The following is a 17,559-nucleotide window of genomic DNA, read 5'->3' as shown; positions in this document are numbered from 1 at the left end:
CAGGGAGGGAACATGGGAACGAGACACATTAAAATACATTAAACAAAATATTAAAATACATACAAAATATTAAATACAGAGGAGGGGGGAAAAAGGACGAACCTAGTATGCATTGTGATTATTCAGAAAGTGCAAGAGCAGAATGGAGGGGGCAGTGGGGTAGGTGCTGGGGTGAGCAACAGATGAAGTGCAAGGTGTGGTAAGTGCAAGCCTCCAGGACGGAGGGAGTGCTGAGACAAGTGCTGAGGATAGACAGAAGCTGAGGGCGATTCAGTGTGGGAGGTCAGGGCCCCGAGGGTGCATAATGGGCCCTGGATTCCAATCAAAGCAACCGTGAGAGTCAGCAGAGGGAAGGAGGAGCTGAAGAGGAAAGTTTTGAGGAGCTTCCTGAAATAAAAGAAAGTCCTGCTCAAGGCTCAGAGGAAGGGGGGAGGCTGTTCCATAGAAGTGAGATAGCTGAGGAAATTGATCAACCACCTGCCCTCTGTTTGGTCAAACGCTTTACACATGACGAGTTGGTGCCAGAGGAATGAAGAGGTCTAGAGAGAGTATTTAGTAAGAGAGAATTGCAGTTAGTGTGGTCCCCGGCCTCAGACAGCCTTGTGGATGATAGAGGGATTTGAATTTAATCCGTGAAGCAACCGGGAGCCAGTGAAGACTTTTTAGGGGGGGGGGGGAGAGATGCAGTCCCTGGGCTTGAGGCAAAGGAGAAGTCTCGCTGCCCTATTCTTGATTAGCTGGAGCGGTCGCAGAGTGGAAGAAGGTAGATTCAGGAGGAGAGTATTGCAATAGTGATGCCTAGGGAGAACCAGGGCTCGGGTAAAAGTTAGCTTCTGGGGGAAAGTGAGAAAAGGTAGAAGTCTTTTGAGAAGGAAGAACTGAACGTGGGACTTCTTGACAATGTACTGAGCGTGAGGGAGGGAGGAAGGAGAGATAGAGAGAGGATTTGAAGATGACTCCAAGGTTTCTGGCTTCAGAAGAAGGGGCAAGGAGAGAGCCCATGGAGGAAGGCCAGAGTGAAGGCGGGAGCTGGCGTCTCAATGGGAAGGATCTCTGTTTTGCTGGCATTGAGGCAGAGATCATTGGAAGTGCACCAGGCCTAAATGGCAGAAAGGCAGTCAGGGATGATGGAAGGTGCAAGAGGGTCAGCAGGAAGTTTGAAAAAGACTTGCGTGTCTGCATAACACTGGAAGTTGGGGGAAATGAGGCGTGCCAGATGAGTAAGGTAGATGTTAAAGAGCCAAGGGGAGAGGATAGAACCCTGGGGGACACCACAGGTGGAGAAGGAAGTAGGCGAGGAGAAGGTGCCCAGGATGACTTGGGGAGAGCGGTCAATTAGGAAGGAGGTCAGCCAGTCCACTGCCCATTCCGCGATACCAAAGGTGTTGTGGAGCCTTTAAATGAGGATGGAGTGGTTGACCATGTCAAAGGCAGAGGGGAGATCAAGCAGGATGAGGACAGCTGGGGAGTTGTTATCCAGGGATGCGAGCAGTTCTTCAAGGGTGTTTAGAAGAGCGGTTTCCGTGCCTCTGGATGCTCGGAATCCAGATTGATGGTCATGGAGACCAACAACAAGTTCACGGTGAGAGTTGAGTTGGGGCAAAGGGAGGACGGGAAAGATCCAGTGGCAAAAGAGTGGTTGCAGAGATCAGGGAGTGCAGGAGCGAGAGAGCCAATGTTGTCCTTGATGGTTCTGGATGAGCAAGGGGAGACCTGTTTGGAAGAGACGCGCATGGAGCAGACAACTCTGGTGACTTTTCAGGTGTGACAAGGCAAAAGGAGCGGGGTGAGGGATCAAGGGAGGCAAGGGTGTATGGAAGGGTTTGGAAGGTGAGTAACAAGGCTGTTCAGGATGTCCTGAGGTTTAGTGGCAAAGTGAGTGGGCCAGTGCGTTGCAGAGGGCCTGGGAAGGAATATGGGAGGGGACTGCTGAAGGGTTGGCTAGTTCCCTGCAGATTTTGAAATGTTCAGCCGTGTTGTTGGATGCACCAAATACCTCCGCTTGAATGTGGGCCCTTTTCTTAGCACGGATGGAGAGTCTGTATTGCCTTTGAAGCAGGTGCAAGCCAATTTTTCCAGAGGGTGAGCCTGATATTTGCCACTTTTGGTTCTGCCGCTCTGCACATTCGTTTCAGGGCTGCTTGATCGGAGTGGTACCAGATGTTGCACTTAGATGCTAGTTTCAGGCAGTCTCTCATGATTGGGGCAACAAAGTGAAGAGCGTTAGTGATGGACAAGTGGAAGTTGCTGAGAGCAGTGTCGGTGGTAGAGTCTGCGTTAATGGGGATAAAGGTGGAAGTGAAGGCAGCAGCTGACACTCGTTTCATCGGGCAGATGTTCGTGAATGCTGTTAGCAGGGCTTTTGGGGGTGCAGTCAGAGAGCCAAAGGGACCCTGGTGGGAGGAGAGAAGAAAGTGGTCTGACCAAGAGAGAGGGGCGACCAAACGAGATGAGAGCGGGAGGTCAGAATGGATGAGGGCGTCAAGAGTGTTTCCAGCAGAGTGGGTTGTCCCAGAAGGGAGAATGGAGTGGGATAGAGAGGTGCAGATGTCAATGAAAAGAGTGGATGCTGTGCCAGGGTAGTCCAGTTGGATGTTGAAATCACCCAAGCAGAGCAGATTGGAGGGGGTGGAAAGTAAGGAGGAACAGAAATCAGCCCATTCGAAGAGGGAGGTAGCACCTGGAGGCCAGTAAATGGTAGCAATGGTCAGGGTGGAGGAGGGAGAGATGACTAATTTGCATACCAGGCTCTCAAAGAAAGAGTCGCGCTGGGTGAGTAAGATGGAAGAAAGAACCCACTCGGAAGATTAAGGCAACCCCACCATCAGCCCAGTGAGGTTGAGCCTTGGAAATGATCTTGAAGCCGTCAAGTAGGAGGGAGTCAAAAGCAGTGACTAAGCTGGCTTTGAACCATATGTCGGTAAGAGCGAGAATGTGAAGGTCAGTGTCTTCAAGAAGGAGGCAGATGTCAGCAGAGTGTTTGTTGGCTGAGCGGACATTAAGAGTTGCCAGGTGGAGACGGTCTCTGCCTTTGAAGGTTTTCTGAGGTGGTGTACAGGGGCATGGTACTCTAGTCAGAGGGGGGGCAGAGAGAGTGGTAGGGGGGAGGCAGGAGAAGGAAGAAAGTTAATGAGGGATGGCAGGATCCGGTCAAAGAGAAGGAGGTTGGCTTGAGGACCCTGAACCATGATAGTGCCAGTGTGGTACACATTAATGATATAGCGTGATGAGAAGAAGCCCGCCAAGAGGACTTTCCACTTGGTGCTAACATTAGTGGGAGAGGATGTGAAAGGGGAGAGAGTAGAGATGAGAAGAGAAGTTTATAGGTCTGGAAAGGGGACAGAGAAAAGGATATCGGTGAAGATGTCTCTGGAAGATGTGCTGACATAGGTGTCCACGATGAGAAGGCCAGGATTTGCTCGCAGAATGTCTTTCTTGTGCTTTTTTCGTTTGGACTTTGTGGGAGAGGGAGGATAGCCGATAGTGTAGCAGTTGAAGATAGGAGAGATGGTGAGTGCCATCTCAGTGGCAGTGGATAGATGAGAGAAGGAAAGAAGGGGGGCGCTATTGCTGAGCACCACATGCGTAAGGGCCACCCATAGATACCAGATCAGGGAATATTGGATACGTACCAATCAGGATTCAGGCCTGGATATGGGACTGAAACAGCTCTTGTGTCAGTCTGGGACAACATATTGAAGGCGGCCAATGAGGGCGATATTAGCATGCTAGTCATTCTGGACCTATTGGCAGCCTTCGATACAGTGGACTTTGAGATTCTCATTTCTAGACACTCCACAGTGGCTCAGGTGTCTAATAAATAATTGAAATGGTTTACATCTTTCTTGACTAATTGAACTCAACATTCAGTTCTGATCCGCTACCAATAAAATGTGGAGTGCCTCAGGGCTCCTCTCTCAACTGTTATTTAATATCTACATATGCCTCCTGTTGGACATTATTTCGGAATTCAATCTGCACTATCACTCATATGCCGATGATACACAATTTAGAGAACCTGTGGAAGTACTGGACAGAGTGGTTGCCTGTGCTAGTAAAATCAAAAATGGGATTCTGACTGATAAACTTCAACTTAACCCAACTAAAACTGAGATTATAATATTTGGGTCCAAGTCAAAAATGAGTACATTTTCTCAGCATATGTCCTGCACTGTACTTTTCGGGGTCCATCAACCTTTGCATCCAAGGTAAAGAACCTTGGGTGCATCTGGCAGGCATATCTGGGCAGTAATCACTGCTTACCATTCAGACCATTGACTTCGGTCCTCAGGGCAATATCTGCTAGCGGTTCCATCGTCTAGGTCTGTGTCCTGGGGCGATGGATGCTTCTCATGTGCAGGACCTCACGCCTGGAATTCCTTGCCACGTGAACTTCGTAAAATTGAGACATTGAGTGATTTTAGGAAAAAGCTGAAGACCTCTCTATTTGAATAACGGTCTATGATAAATCTAGCTCTCTGTTCCTGCTTTATTACATCACTTGCGCCCAGATGCAATTTGTTTTCTCGGTTCCATTGGTTAAGCCCATTATAAATACAAAAATCAAATCAGATCGGTATCTGGGAAAGATTGAGGCACAATTGGTCTAGGAACAAGAAAGACGTTTTGTGTTTAAAGAAGGTGTTTAAAGAAATGCTCGACAGGAAAGAAAAATTCTCCCCATAAAAAATCCTCAGCAAATATTCATGTTAGACTGCCCTGATTACAGACAGAATCTTTGGGAGGTGCATGTTGAAAAGAGAGATGGGATGGAAGAGCATTCACAATAATGTTTGGGTAGTAAGTGTAACCGAGACCAAACTCTCTGGGAAATATCATGCACAGGTTAAGCATGATTCTAGACTTACTGAACCTAATGTTTTGGTCCAGATTGAGTGGGTGCCCACAAACTTGAGAACAGAAAATAAGTATTGTCGTACCCAGTAAATACCATAGAACTGGGGGTGAAGGAGGATGTTTGTATTCCTGCGTTCACAAGGCAATTTACAGCAACATTGAAACCCAGAAAAGGGCATAAGCTTATTAAGTCTGATACATTCATGTGCCTCAATGAAGTCATGAAACAGAATAGTGTGGTAGAAGTTGGGGAAAATTCCATAAACAACAAGGGCCGTCACGAGATTTATTTGGAAGAAGGTACACCAAAAGGAATGGCAATACAAGAATCACATTGTACTTCAGATCTAAACGACTTAGTCATTGGTAATATTCCTGAAAAGTATGTGTCCATGACAGTTGAACTTTCTGAGTTTATTGACTGAAGATTGAAAGGGATCTTCAGGGTGCAGTCTGTATATCCATATGAAACTAAGGACATGATTTAATCAGCCACGGGATGACTGCATTGTATTTCATTTTTGGGCAACGGGGGTCACGAAGAAGGGTAGACACTTGAGGTGGAGGCTGCAATTCAGAAAGATACTGCCAAACAATTGAAAGAAAGCACAGAAATGGCCTGGACTTTCCAGACCTTGCTAAATCCGTATTGGAACAAATTCAGGCTGCAGATGCCTGTTCAAATGATGCAGAGAGAGAGACCAATGGAGGAAGATATTTTTAGAATTCAAAGATGTATTTGCCAGAGATGCCTGTGATTTTGGACACACTGATCTTCGTTTCACTACATTACTGGAAGGTTATAATATGAAACCTGTTGTTGTGCAACACTATAGGTTACATTAAGTGTACTTGAAGTCATTGGCAGAAATCAATAAACATCTAGAATCAGGAGGGATAATTAGACCTATTAATAGAAAATCAGACTCCTATATTTTTTTAGATAGATAACATTTTTTTTATTAAGCGCAACTTATTACTGGAAACAGTTTCAAGGCAGTAACATACATTACACAGAAATATTACATAGAAACAACAAAAAAAGGTACAGACAATGCAAATGCCTTAAGAAAATGCACATTCTTCCCAGTACATAGCATAAGGAATATAAAGGATGACACATGATTTTTTTGTTGAAGCTTAAAAGTTTGCAAAGAGGCACTTTTGCCAATGTGTACTGGAAGATTATTCTACAAATGACAGTCCATGGTATCCAACATTTTTCCACAAGAACATGTGGAAGCATGCTTGGCAACTTGCAAGTACTTTTTCACGCTTGATCAAAGCACTCACAATGGTACGTACTGTTTAATGAAGGTGGACACATTTTTGGGCGTCTGACTTCTCGTTATTTTCCAGATTTGTGTGAGGACATACGCTTGAATTTGATCCTCTATTGTCATCCAGCCCAAAGACTTATGTGCTAAATAAATATACCCACATTATTTAGTCCAGGAATGGTTTGAACTGCCCAATTTTGAAATTCTTGGGAGTTTGGCTGAGTTTTTTCTGCAATGCCCAAAAGGGTAGAGGCACAATATTGAATACCACAGCCTGGATTAGGGTTTGTACATGGCTTTTATCTGATGATGCCTATTTATATTAGATAGATGAAAATGTGAATGTTTCACAACCATATCCACCTGTGGGGCAAAGGACAATTTACTGTCAAATATTCCCCCCAGGTTTTGAGTATTGAAGCCCAACGGACAATGGAGGTTGTGAGTAGACTTAAGGAAGCTTAATAAGGCTATTGGGCAATATTATCCCCATAAGTAATGTTGCAATATGGTCACTGGGAAATGGCATAGGGGATAATATATGGGGTAGATGGTTGCAGGGGTGTCCCCCGCAGGTTCTATATGATAATGGCGGCATTTTTGCAGGGACATTATCACATGGAATCTTGATAAGAGAGTGCCTGTTTCATGATGGAAACTTCCCTTCATTGACCAAGGCCTTGCACAGTTACAGGGGTGAAACGTTTTGACCAGGTGAGACTGTACGGCTGCACACTGCTGCACTTCATTATGAAAGGATAGGCAAAAGTTGTTCCCCATTTACATTCCAAAGAAAACAATATGAATGGAAAAGGGTCCAATTCGGTTATCTAAATAGCAGGAGCAAATTTTGACTTTTTCTGCATAAAGAGATTCCAGATGCAACGAAAAGAGGGACCATAGTTTATGTTGATATCCTGATTAAGAAAGAATACCTAAAAGATCATTTCAATGAAATAAGACATGCACTTGGCCAGTTGCAAAGGGCTGGGGAAAATATTACAAAAGGACAATGGTGCAGAATAGGGGCGAATTTCTGCAGACATGAAATCACATAGGAAGGTTTGAACACACAGGAGAAAAAGGTGGAAACTATTAATAAATTGAAGAATCTCAGCAATGTGAGGAGTTTGAAAATGTTATTAGGTAGGGCAAGTTACAATAGACAATTTATTGTGAGCACATAACCATTGACTAAATCATTAAAACAAGGTGTGCCATGGAAATGGGGGCAAGACCAACATGAGTCTGTACCTAAATTAAAAGACTATCGGGTCATGGCCCCATGTTTAGCTTACCCAAGGAGGGGTCAAGATTTCTTCCTAAAAATAATTTTTACGGATGTAGGTATGTGGGCAGTTTTGTACCAGATGCATGATTCAAGTAACAAGGTTATTGCCCATGCCGGCAAGGCACTATCACAGGTAGAACAAAGTAACAAAGTTTAATGAAAATGAAAAGCCACTGTTTGGGCACTATATTTTTGCCCCATTAGTCAGGTTGAGCGGGTGGTTATTGAAACTGCATATCAGCCTTCACAATGTTTGCAATGTAAGAGAATCAAATCAGCGAACTTATCCCATTCAAGGATCACCTCATGACGGCATTGGCATGACAAGCATTCCCTGTGATGAAGATGAGATGTGGACAGAATAAAAAGCATTCCGTGGACCAGGGATAAGCAGAATCACATGATTGTGCAATTTTGGGAACACCGGAAAATAGACTTGGAAAATAGCTTGATTGAATATGAACAATCTACACAAAGCTTTTGAAAATGTTGAAATCTTGCAACCGTATATGTGGATGGCTGTGTGTGTCAGCTGAATAATGACCCTGAGTGGCAGGGATTTGATATATTTATGGGCCAGAAAGGACGATATCCCTTCCTCGGGTCTGCAGATACATCCCAGGAGTAGCCAGGTAGCAGATGTGTGTGCTGTAGCACTTTAAAGTGTCTTTTGTGCTAGATGGAATTAAAATAATGGTTACAAACCAAATAACCAGACAGACTCAAGGAATATGGCAAAGTACTACTTTATTATCAATTCAATAAAGTAGGGAGACCTGACACACATCGGACTGATGCATGTACACTCACAGAGCAACTTGATTACATAGAGGTCTTATACCTCAATATACTTCATCTATGATGTCATTGTATGTGGCAAAATACAAAACCTATCAAGAGACGGGATTGGTGAAGGGAACATATCTACTTATAGAACATAAGGATTAGTGCTTCATTGGCTACCCCTTGTCTGTAGGGCACGCCTTGAACTACCTCTAAACACATGGTACTGATTATAATGGACATAACAGTGGATTGGTTCCTGCAACATTGCATGTTAGGTTGTCCCCCAACCCCACTGATTGGTTGGCATTCTATCCCAACCTTGGACTTTTGGCTCCTTAGCAGCACATACGTGAAATGAAACATAGGTGCTTGAATCCTGTCAGACTACTACCCATTAGACTATAATCTGCCATCAGTAAGCCATCAACCAAAGTCTTCCATTTGTAGTTGACCTTATTGCTGCTCAGTGTCCCGGAACATTCAAGGGAGTGTGAGCACACCACTATCTTAACTTGAGGCTCTAATGTATAGCCTTTGTTTTTGACTTCTGAATCACATGTGAAAAGACCACACATTTGTCCATTTCAGCCTTCCATTTACTGCTATTTGATTTAATTATGCAGGGTGCTGTTGCTCCTTTCGGCCTCTAGAGACTTGCTCACTCTCTCATATAAACTTTATACACTTTTAATTGACAAGCAGTTTGGCTCTCACAGATGTTTTAGTCTTCCTTCATTAATAAAGAATGTCCCACATGTAGAGCTTTTCCATGTACTCCCTTTGTTCTTGCTCAAGAGATACACGTAAACATGGTGACACATTCCAATTATTATATGATTATAATTGTTCTTTTATAACATGCTTAATACCAACGAGTGGTTTCTCGCGGGATCAGGATTCAAACCTATGTTGCACAACAAGACAAATGTGTTGCCCCTGAGGTATCCTTCCTCCAAATCTTGTGAGGCAGCATCCAGTTGTTCAATGGACACACCTGACCAGGACTTAAAGGCATGGTCTAGTAAAAAATGTTATTTAAAGAATAGATAGGCAACATAAAAAAAAAATGCTAGCATTCTCTTTTTTAAAACTTCCTATGTAAAATTTTGAGCTATTCAAGCTCAAAATTCACAAAAGCAATGACAGGGCGCATCCATTTTGTGAAATGGATGCCCTCCTGTGCTGGCTTTTGCGGCACTAATGAAGGAAAAGCCAGCCAGCTGTAGTAAACAAAAGCTACCGCTGGGTGGCTTTCCCTTTATTAGTGCTGTACGCAGAGGACGGGGACAGGAGACCAGAGCAGGAAAGCTGCAGCTGAATCTCGGTAAGTGCTATTTATTTTTTTTAAAAAATAAGCACTAGCTGCGTTTTTTTTTCTAAGTTTTCCGGGCTGGAGGAGCCCGGAAAACTTAGAAATAAAACTGCAGCTTTAAAAACGTTGCATTTATGTTTGCGGTCGCTTTTGAAGCGGCCGCAAACATAAATACAACGTTATTGTGTTGGAAAACGCTTCAGTTTTTCTTTCCAAGTTTCTCAGGCTCCTCCGGCTCCCAGGGGAGCACCGGAGACCCAAAGTGAAAGCCACAGCAGGCAGAAACACAACATGGTTGTGTTTACATGCCGCGTAGTATTTCTGCCTACAGCTGATTTCCCATTTGGGGCTCTCGGGCTCCCCCGAGAGCCCCAAATGGGAAATGCTAAATGCTGCGTTGTGTCTGCCTAAATCTGCTTTCCCATTTGGGGCTCTCGGGCTCCTCGTGGGACTACTTTGGAGGCTATTTAAACTACGGCCGAAGAGCAGCACACGCTTCGTGTTATTCTGCATCCAGCAGCGTAACGCTCACCGTGCCTGCAAGTCTGCATCCAGTCTTCTGCCACGCCCGCCTCGAGTCTGGAGCTCCTAGAAAAAGGGAGAAAAAAGGAGAAAAGGTTAGAACAAGAGCAATACCTTTGATCCTTACCTGAATTCCTGATCCATCGTGCCTTCGAGCTGGAAGAAAAGTTATTTTATGCGCGTTGCCTCGCCTGCTGCAGCGCCGCGCTGAACTCACCGGCCTTCGCAGCATCTTCACACTCCACTGCATCCTTCTGCATGTTCCCGCCGCACTCCGGCACCTAAGGGGAAGACAAGAACAGCACGGTGAGCCAAGGGAATACACAGAGGAAATATTAGTTACCCCCCATAGACTTACCTGATTTTACCACCGAGGGTACTATTCCTCTTCACGGGTCGGCGCAGCTTCCACTGCATCCTCGCCGAACCCTGGTTCCTAAGGGGAAACAAAAGGACAGCAAGGTGAAACAAAGGGACAAACAAGGGGAAACCTCCTCACCACAATAGACTTACCTGATTTTACCACCGGAGGCATTATTCCCCGAGACTTCATACTTTCTCTCAGCGCCTGAATTGTAACGCTCACCTGATTCCCGCAGAGGCGCCGGTCTTGACTGGGTGAATGCCGTATCTTCAAAGGTGATGTGTAACACACGGTTGGCTCTTTGGGCTGGACCTCTGTGCACTGTATGTCTGACTCGAAGAGTAAGATGTCTGCAGATAGAAAATATGGGATTAATGAACTGGGGTTATTGGGTGCCTCTCTCCTCTTCCCTTTCTCTTCTCCTGTAGAACCCCAAAGGTTAACGCCCTCACCTTAGGTAAGTGAACGCCGAGCTCTCCATCTGCCTCGGGGCAGGGTGCCGTAACCAGTTTTTTCACTGGATAAGGGTGCAGGCCTCTTGACCTCAGAGGACTGCTGTCCGTCGTTAACTGCACGAACGGTAAGTTCTGGGCACTTCAAATGTCTTAAAAGTCTTTTGTAATGATATCTCTTGTTTTGCAGGGTTCCAGCGATGGCGGATGGCGGGCTGATGAGAGTTGAGGATCGAACCCGCGTGAGGAATAGAAGCGCCTGGAAGCACGTAAGTAAGCGCTTGTAGCCTGCTTCATGATGCGCACTAACTGTCCCTTTTATCTTGCAGGTACAAGTTCGGAAGTTTAGAGAAGCTGAAGGGTGCTGGAATACCCACTGGATTCGGCGTGGGAAGGAGTAATGGCACGTGAGTAATAAAGTTGCCCAATGTCTTTAAACGCACCTTCTTTTGTCTTTCAGATGCGGGATGCAGCGCCGAAGGCCTCCGGAGCATGCGAAGAGCTGGTAAGCTTTTGTCTTTCAGATGCAGGAATGCAGTGCGAAGACCTCCGGAGCATGCGAAGAGTAGGTAAGCCTTTGTCTTTCAGATGCCGGAATGCAGCGCGAGGCGTTGGTGACAGCCGATGGACCCGGTAAGAGATGCGCTGCCACTGAAGACCGTAGTGCTAACCTGTTCTTTCTTTGTCTTTACAGGTGCTGCTGAAGACTGGATTCCAGGATGGTAAGCCTTTGTTCCCTTAGGCCCAGGATCAGAAGCAGAAGACACGATGAGCGTTCTGCTGCAGAGAATTCAGAATAACGCAAAGCAAGATTCATCCATCGGGTGTGGTTTAAATAGCCTCCTGTAGTGCTTAGGTGTCTCCTTCCACAGCCACGCCTAGGTAAGAAAAAAAGAGTTCCTGCTTTCCAGAAGAGTTCCAGTGTTCTGAACCTAGGGAGTGGCTCCTGCCCCACCCAACAGGAAAAGTAGTCCCAAACAGAAGAGGATCAGGGGTTCAACTGGCAGGTAAGTAAGCAGCATGGTCTGCTGCAGGTAAGTCCACCCAAGCATTATGAGCCCGGCGCTTCAAGCGCTGGGACTGGGCATCTTTATGAGCCTGGTGCCACTGGCGCCAGGACATGGTCCAAAAGGTCCCAATTGGGACTGGCTGGCACTCGGAACCGGGGTTATGGGTCTGCTTCCAAGGGAGTCGGGCAAGTCCTGATCTTTTGGAAGCAGAGATCATGACATGAATAAGGGAGAAAGCAACAGGTTACATACTGACATTATTTTATTGAACTGTGTTGGATAATACAAATCCTTACCTGAATATTACCGGTTGCCACGAGGAACTCTTCGCTAGGGTCAAGCTGCAACCTGCAAGGAATCGGACAAGAGTGAAAGTCAGACATTTGAACTCTTACAAACTACATACTTAGGGCGTCTTGCCGGAAATCTCAGAGTCAATATTGTTCTGGAACTCACCAATTCCTTGGAGCCAGTGAAGCAACTGGTTATCTACGCGCCCCTGCGCTCAATGCAGGATGGAGAGCTCATCTTTCCAAACCATCAGGTGAGACTATACGAGGGGACATCAAAGGTGATCAGTGGGGAGAACAGCGAGAGTAGGGGGGGGGGGGGTTAACGCTTGTTAGGAAAGATTTCTTAATTGTGGGTAATTTTCCTTCCATGTGGCAACCCCTAAACTTTTTGCTGTTGATTTCACCATGATCTAGACTTTGCCAGAGAAGTGCAGCCTTCTGCCGCACTCCTCTGGGCTTTCGCTCCATTCTTACGGGGAAACTGACATGCCCTTAAAACAGTCAGTACCGGGAAACGTTGTTTTCCGTAGTTTCTTCATCATGTTGCAGCTTTCGCGCACAAGAGGTCACTGTAAGCTACGTTACTGCTCTCTTGGGTCTCTAGTCTTCTACAGGCCCTAGATACTCTCTTTGGATTGTAAATGAACGGTGCAAGTGAATCACGGACGGGATTGGTGGCAGCGATTGTTTCTTGTGTTTTTGAGCTCCTTTTGGCGTTTTAAGCACGTTTCTCGCGCTTAGCCCAAAATGGTGGCCTGGCTCCCAAAATGGCTAGACCACGAGGCTCTTTGTTCTGTTCGCTGACCGTCTTGCCCCCTTCACCTCCCCCAGGTCGAGCTGACCCAGGGCCTTCCTTATTTGGGCATGTACTTTCCCGCGAAACACAGATGCTTTTGCGGGCTTCTACAGGCCTGTGTGTGCCTCCAGGATGGGGGCTGGGATGTCTGGTCCCAATACACACTCTGGGCGCCAGAGAGTCTAGGGTGGTGTGAATGCCTGGGACCCCCGTGATCCGTGATAAGGTTCACAGATGGTGTGAGTGTTTTATGAGCGGATCTCCCATTGGGTCCCCTCCGTTTTGGCGCGAAGGGAACCGTGGATAAGAGGGGGCTGGAAACGCCACTACCATGTCGATCTCGTGAGTTCTCACGAACAAAGGAATACAGGAGCCAAGTATCCTGCAACCACGAGGCTGAACCGAGGAATCACTGGTGACCCGCTGAAGGACTGCTCCTCTGCACTGCTGTCGCTTTGTGAAACCCTTTCTACCTCGGATCGAACGAGAAGGCCTGTACTGGTACTTCGACCCTTGGAAAAGTGGGAACAACCATTCTCGGCATCTTCACCATCTCCTGCACGTAAGCCTTCGGAAGTGTCTCTGGGCCATCCAGCAGACTGACCTGCCTACCCAGGAGCCTTGCTCTGTAACCGCTGTGAGGTTGTATTGTATTACGAGTCCTTGTCACTCTCACATGATTCGTACACTTGGCATTCCCAGGCCTGAAGAGAATAGTGTACATTGGGCTGAAATACACACGGCCGCTCCGTTGCCCTGCTGTGGTAACAAACTGTGCAGGTTCGCTGCGTTTGGGACGTCCTCAACTCAACTTCTGCTGCTGCGGAATCTACACGATGACGAGACGTCCCCTGCTCCTATCTGAACCTGCCAGCACTGAAACGAACACGGAGAAGCCTGGGTCTGCTTGCATCGGGGACTGGTGAGTAGCATAGCTAGGAACTGGTCGCCCTCCTGCAGGAGCCCATAGCTTTTCCCCGCTGTGTCAAACAGCACGCCTTTCCGTACTCGCACTCTGCTTCTGCCCACAGTGGAGGCTGCGCTTGAGTCGTGGAGCTCTGTTCATCTTCATTTGTTCACCGAACTAAACTGCCTGATTCCCTCGAAGAGACTCCCCTTTTTGCCCGTTGGCACCAGCGTGTGCAGGTACTTTTGAGCACAAGGCTCCACTCTTCGTAGGGTTTGGACTTCCTTTTAGTTAGGTGCCTCTGAAGGCGGACTGGGTCTAATTGTTATTTGCACTGCCTGTTTTCCTCCCCATCTAGGTGGTCCACACATTTTGTGCGTCTAACTCGTTTGTATTATATATATTGTATTGGTTTGGTATGTGTTGGTTTACTTGAGTTTTATTGTGATTTCTCGCTACGGTCAATGTTACAAAGGCCTTGTAATAAATGTGTATATATTTTTAATATAACACCTGTTTGGAGTAATTTGTAAGTGTCCTTGCTTTGTGTGCTCATTGCGGGCTTTCAGTCACCCTCACCCCTCTTGAGACCTAGTCTTGACCGCCGCGATCGCTAACCTGATTGGTCTGGCTTGTCCAGAGGTTACCCTGTTCAAAGAAACTAGGCTGGCCTTTTGAACCTCTGCCCCTCCAGGACAGAGTTCAGAAATCCGTCTTAACAACGCTCAACTCCACAGGTGGTTAATTCCCTTTCTCCATTTGCAGAAGAATATTCCTGTGGGCCAAGCAAACGAAGCTAGGTGGGCCAGTCCAGTCCGTCATCTCGGCATTACGCATCACATTGGTGGAGACCGCAGCTGTCCAGTTTAGATCGACGCTCCTGTGGGAGCCAGGTGAGCGTAACACCATGAGGCATTTCAACTTTTAAGAGAATTTGCTTATTGGCCACACATGTTCCAAGGGTCAGAACTGCATGGACAGGGTTGTTTAGTGTGTACCCAAATCCAAACCAGTTCACCAACTCAGAGCACTGCTCTTGAAGAAACATTTGACCCTTCCATGATCGGATCTACTGGTAGATTTTATTGGTCTGGTTCAGAGATCAGCGCGAGTGGAACAGGAACTTGCTTACAGTGACATGTTGGATGTCAAAGTTGATAGAATGTATCCATGCGCCTGATCGCAGCACTCAAACCGTGCCTACACTAATGGTGAATCACATTTTCTAGATTTGGTTTACCACAAAGAATAGAGTCAGAGTGTGGTAGCAATTTCACAAGTGCAATAATGATTAAAATGTGGGAAATGTTAGGGGGTAAAAAGGAAGCTGCATATTGCGTATCAGCCAGCCTCGGGTGGTGGAGAAGGGGGTAGAACAGTGCAACAGAACTATTACTGAAATAATCAAGAGGTTTATGGCTGAGGCTTGGCCTAGTTGGGTCTTACCACTTCCATTAGTGCTCAAGGCAATAGGGGCGACACCAGCAAAAGTTACAAAACTTAGCCCACATGATTTGGTCACAGGCAGTAAAATGGTAATGCCCCAACACTTATTATACAGGTCAAATGAACAGGTCTTAGTGAAAGCGTCCACAATACATGATGAGTATGTGGAAAATGTAAGGAATCATTTACATAACATACATTTGCACAGAAGAACTTAGTAAGGGCAGCTGAAGGAGCCAACTCTTACTATGATAAAAAGTCAACAATTGAAGATTATAAAGGTAGGTGATTGGGTATTCAACCTTAACTTTGCAAAAGGTAAAACCAAGCATTCTAAACTCTTGGCATCCTGGCGAGGGCCTTTCATAATTGTGGATAAAATCTTAAAACTATAAAATGTGTCAGCGTGAACCAGCTAAAGCCTTGCCACTCTAAACATTCAATAAAAAGGCTAGACATTGCCAAATGGAACGAGCTAGAGGATATCAATTACATCAGGAATGGAGATACACGTTTGTAAAGGTGAGTAATGTCAAACAGAGGGTGCAAGATACAGACTTCATCTTCAAAAGTTTCATTGTAACAGGTAATTATGAATGTTTAGGGTGAAATAAGTAAACCTTGTATGTCCTTTTTATTGTTTGGTACTTAACCTATTTGTCTGTTTCCTTCATTTAAGAAATGAGTAAGTCGCTTTCCTACACAAAGGTCTCCCATGATCGGTCTACAATCGAGCCCAGAGAAGATACAGAGTGCCAGAGACTGGAGAAGGCGGATGGATGGATGGATGCAGATGGGAAAACCAGATGACGAGATGGCAGTTCACCTTTTTGAGGAGGAAAGTCAAGGTGTCTGAAATTAAAGACCGTCATTAAAAAGACAGTAATTTGTTGCACGTCGCTGGTTCCTTTACACTAGCCTTCACCACTCAGTGGAGTTTCCTCAGCGGTCAGTCCATCGGCGCTCCGGAGCGTGTCGCAGTGTGGTGCTACAGAGCACCCACAAGAGGTTGGTGTCAGCTAGTGTTGGTGGTGGCGCCATCATGTGGTGCAGTGTGGCTGTGGCTGCAAAAAGGCAGCAGTGACCAGTAAGTGGCAGAAGTGGTGCTAGGTGCAGGTTTTACACGGGTCGGTCCAGCCCTCTGTTCACCTGCCCCTCTGACTCAGTTCAACCAAAGCCTGAAGTCTGTAAGCTGATGATTGCCAGATGTATTGCATTGCATTGATCAACTGCCCAATTCAAAGACCCTTTGTTGCATAGTCCTATAAACTCAAACCTGCAGAGGCTAGATGCCAGATGCTATTATACATCTGTATGGTGGCAAGGAGCCGTTGAATATAAGGCAATTTGTTACATTTTAGCACATGCTCCTATCAAAAGAAGTTGCTGGAGTTTGAGCATTAGTGGTAAGCTATGCAGGAAGCCTTGTGGGAAATCGCTTGGGAAGTTACCCACTGCAACCCATACTACCTCACTACCATTTGGTAGCATTCTTAATTTGTGTCTTATTTTCTACCATTGGAGTCTGGAACGTTGCTCATTGCATCAGTGTTGGTACTCACAGGATTGCAGTATTACAGATAAAGCACTCAACATTATATTGACATTCGTGGGAGTGCATCAGTGAGTGCAGACTCGCAGACTAGTGGCGAGCGGGAGGAGCGAGGCGGCACCCGCTCATCAACTTTTGAGTAGTGAGTGTTTACATCCACGTACTGGCGGAGTTTGTTTGTTTTATTACTTGTATTGCGCACCAGACCCGTGGGTAATAGGGCGCATTGCATAAAATCACTTGCAGCTTGTTTACATAAAGAAATGTACATTTACATCAGGTAATTAGTTTACATACAGGCAAATTATATACATGCAGAATATATATATTATCCCACCGGAGGAGCAGCAGAGCCTGGAGCACTGCTGGAGCAGTAACTCCCCCCCCAGGATGAAGCGAGCAAGCAGCTAGAGCCAAACGGTGAGAGCGTGCTACGAGCTGCTGCACGCTACTACTTCGATTTCAATATTTGTTTTACCATAGAAACGAGAAATTTGCAAAAATAGGACATTTCAGCAAGCGCGAATGAAAGAAGCGCTTTAAATTCACCGAATCGGCGTTCGGTATTGTCTGCGCCCAGAAACCTACTCTGTTGCACCTTGCAGCATTGGAACTGTACCACGAGGAAGGCCACTCTAAGATGGCCACCATCCACCAGAGGCACACAGTTGTTGCCTAACTCTACGTGGAT

At 46.1% G+C, this 17,559-nt stretch overlaps 1 long non-coding RNA gene across 1 annotated transcript in view; it reads left to right on the top strand.

Moving 5' to 3' along the window:
• LOC138510572 (uncharacterized) overlaps positions 1 to 16,208 on the top strand; it is a 94,147-nt gene extending 77,939 nt beyond the window's left edge. Inside the window, exon 2 of the long non-coding RNA XR_011280416.1 lies at positions 15,996 to 16,208. This is a non-coding gene — a long non-coding RNA (uncharacterized lncRNA). The remainder of the gene's footprint in view (positions 1 to 15,995) is intronic.
• The last annotated feature ends 1,351 nt before the right edge of the window (positions 16,209 to 17,559 follow it).

The sequence above is a fragment of the Ambystoma mexicanum genome, chromosome 6p (assembly GCF_040938575.1).
Source record: "Ambystoma mexicanum isolate Mex_15411 chromosome 6p, UKY_AmexF1_1, whole genome shotgun sequence".
Taxonomy (NCBI): Eukaryota; Metazoa; Chordata; class Amphibia; order Caudata; family Ambystomatidae; genus Ambystoma; species Ambystoma mexicanum.
This window is presented reverse-complemented; position numbering and strand designations above follow the sequence as displayed.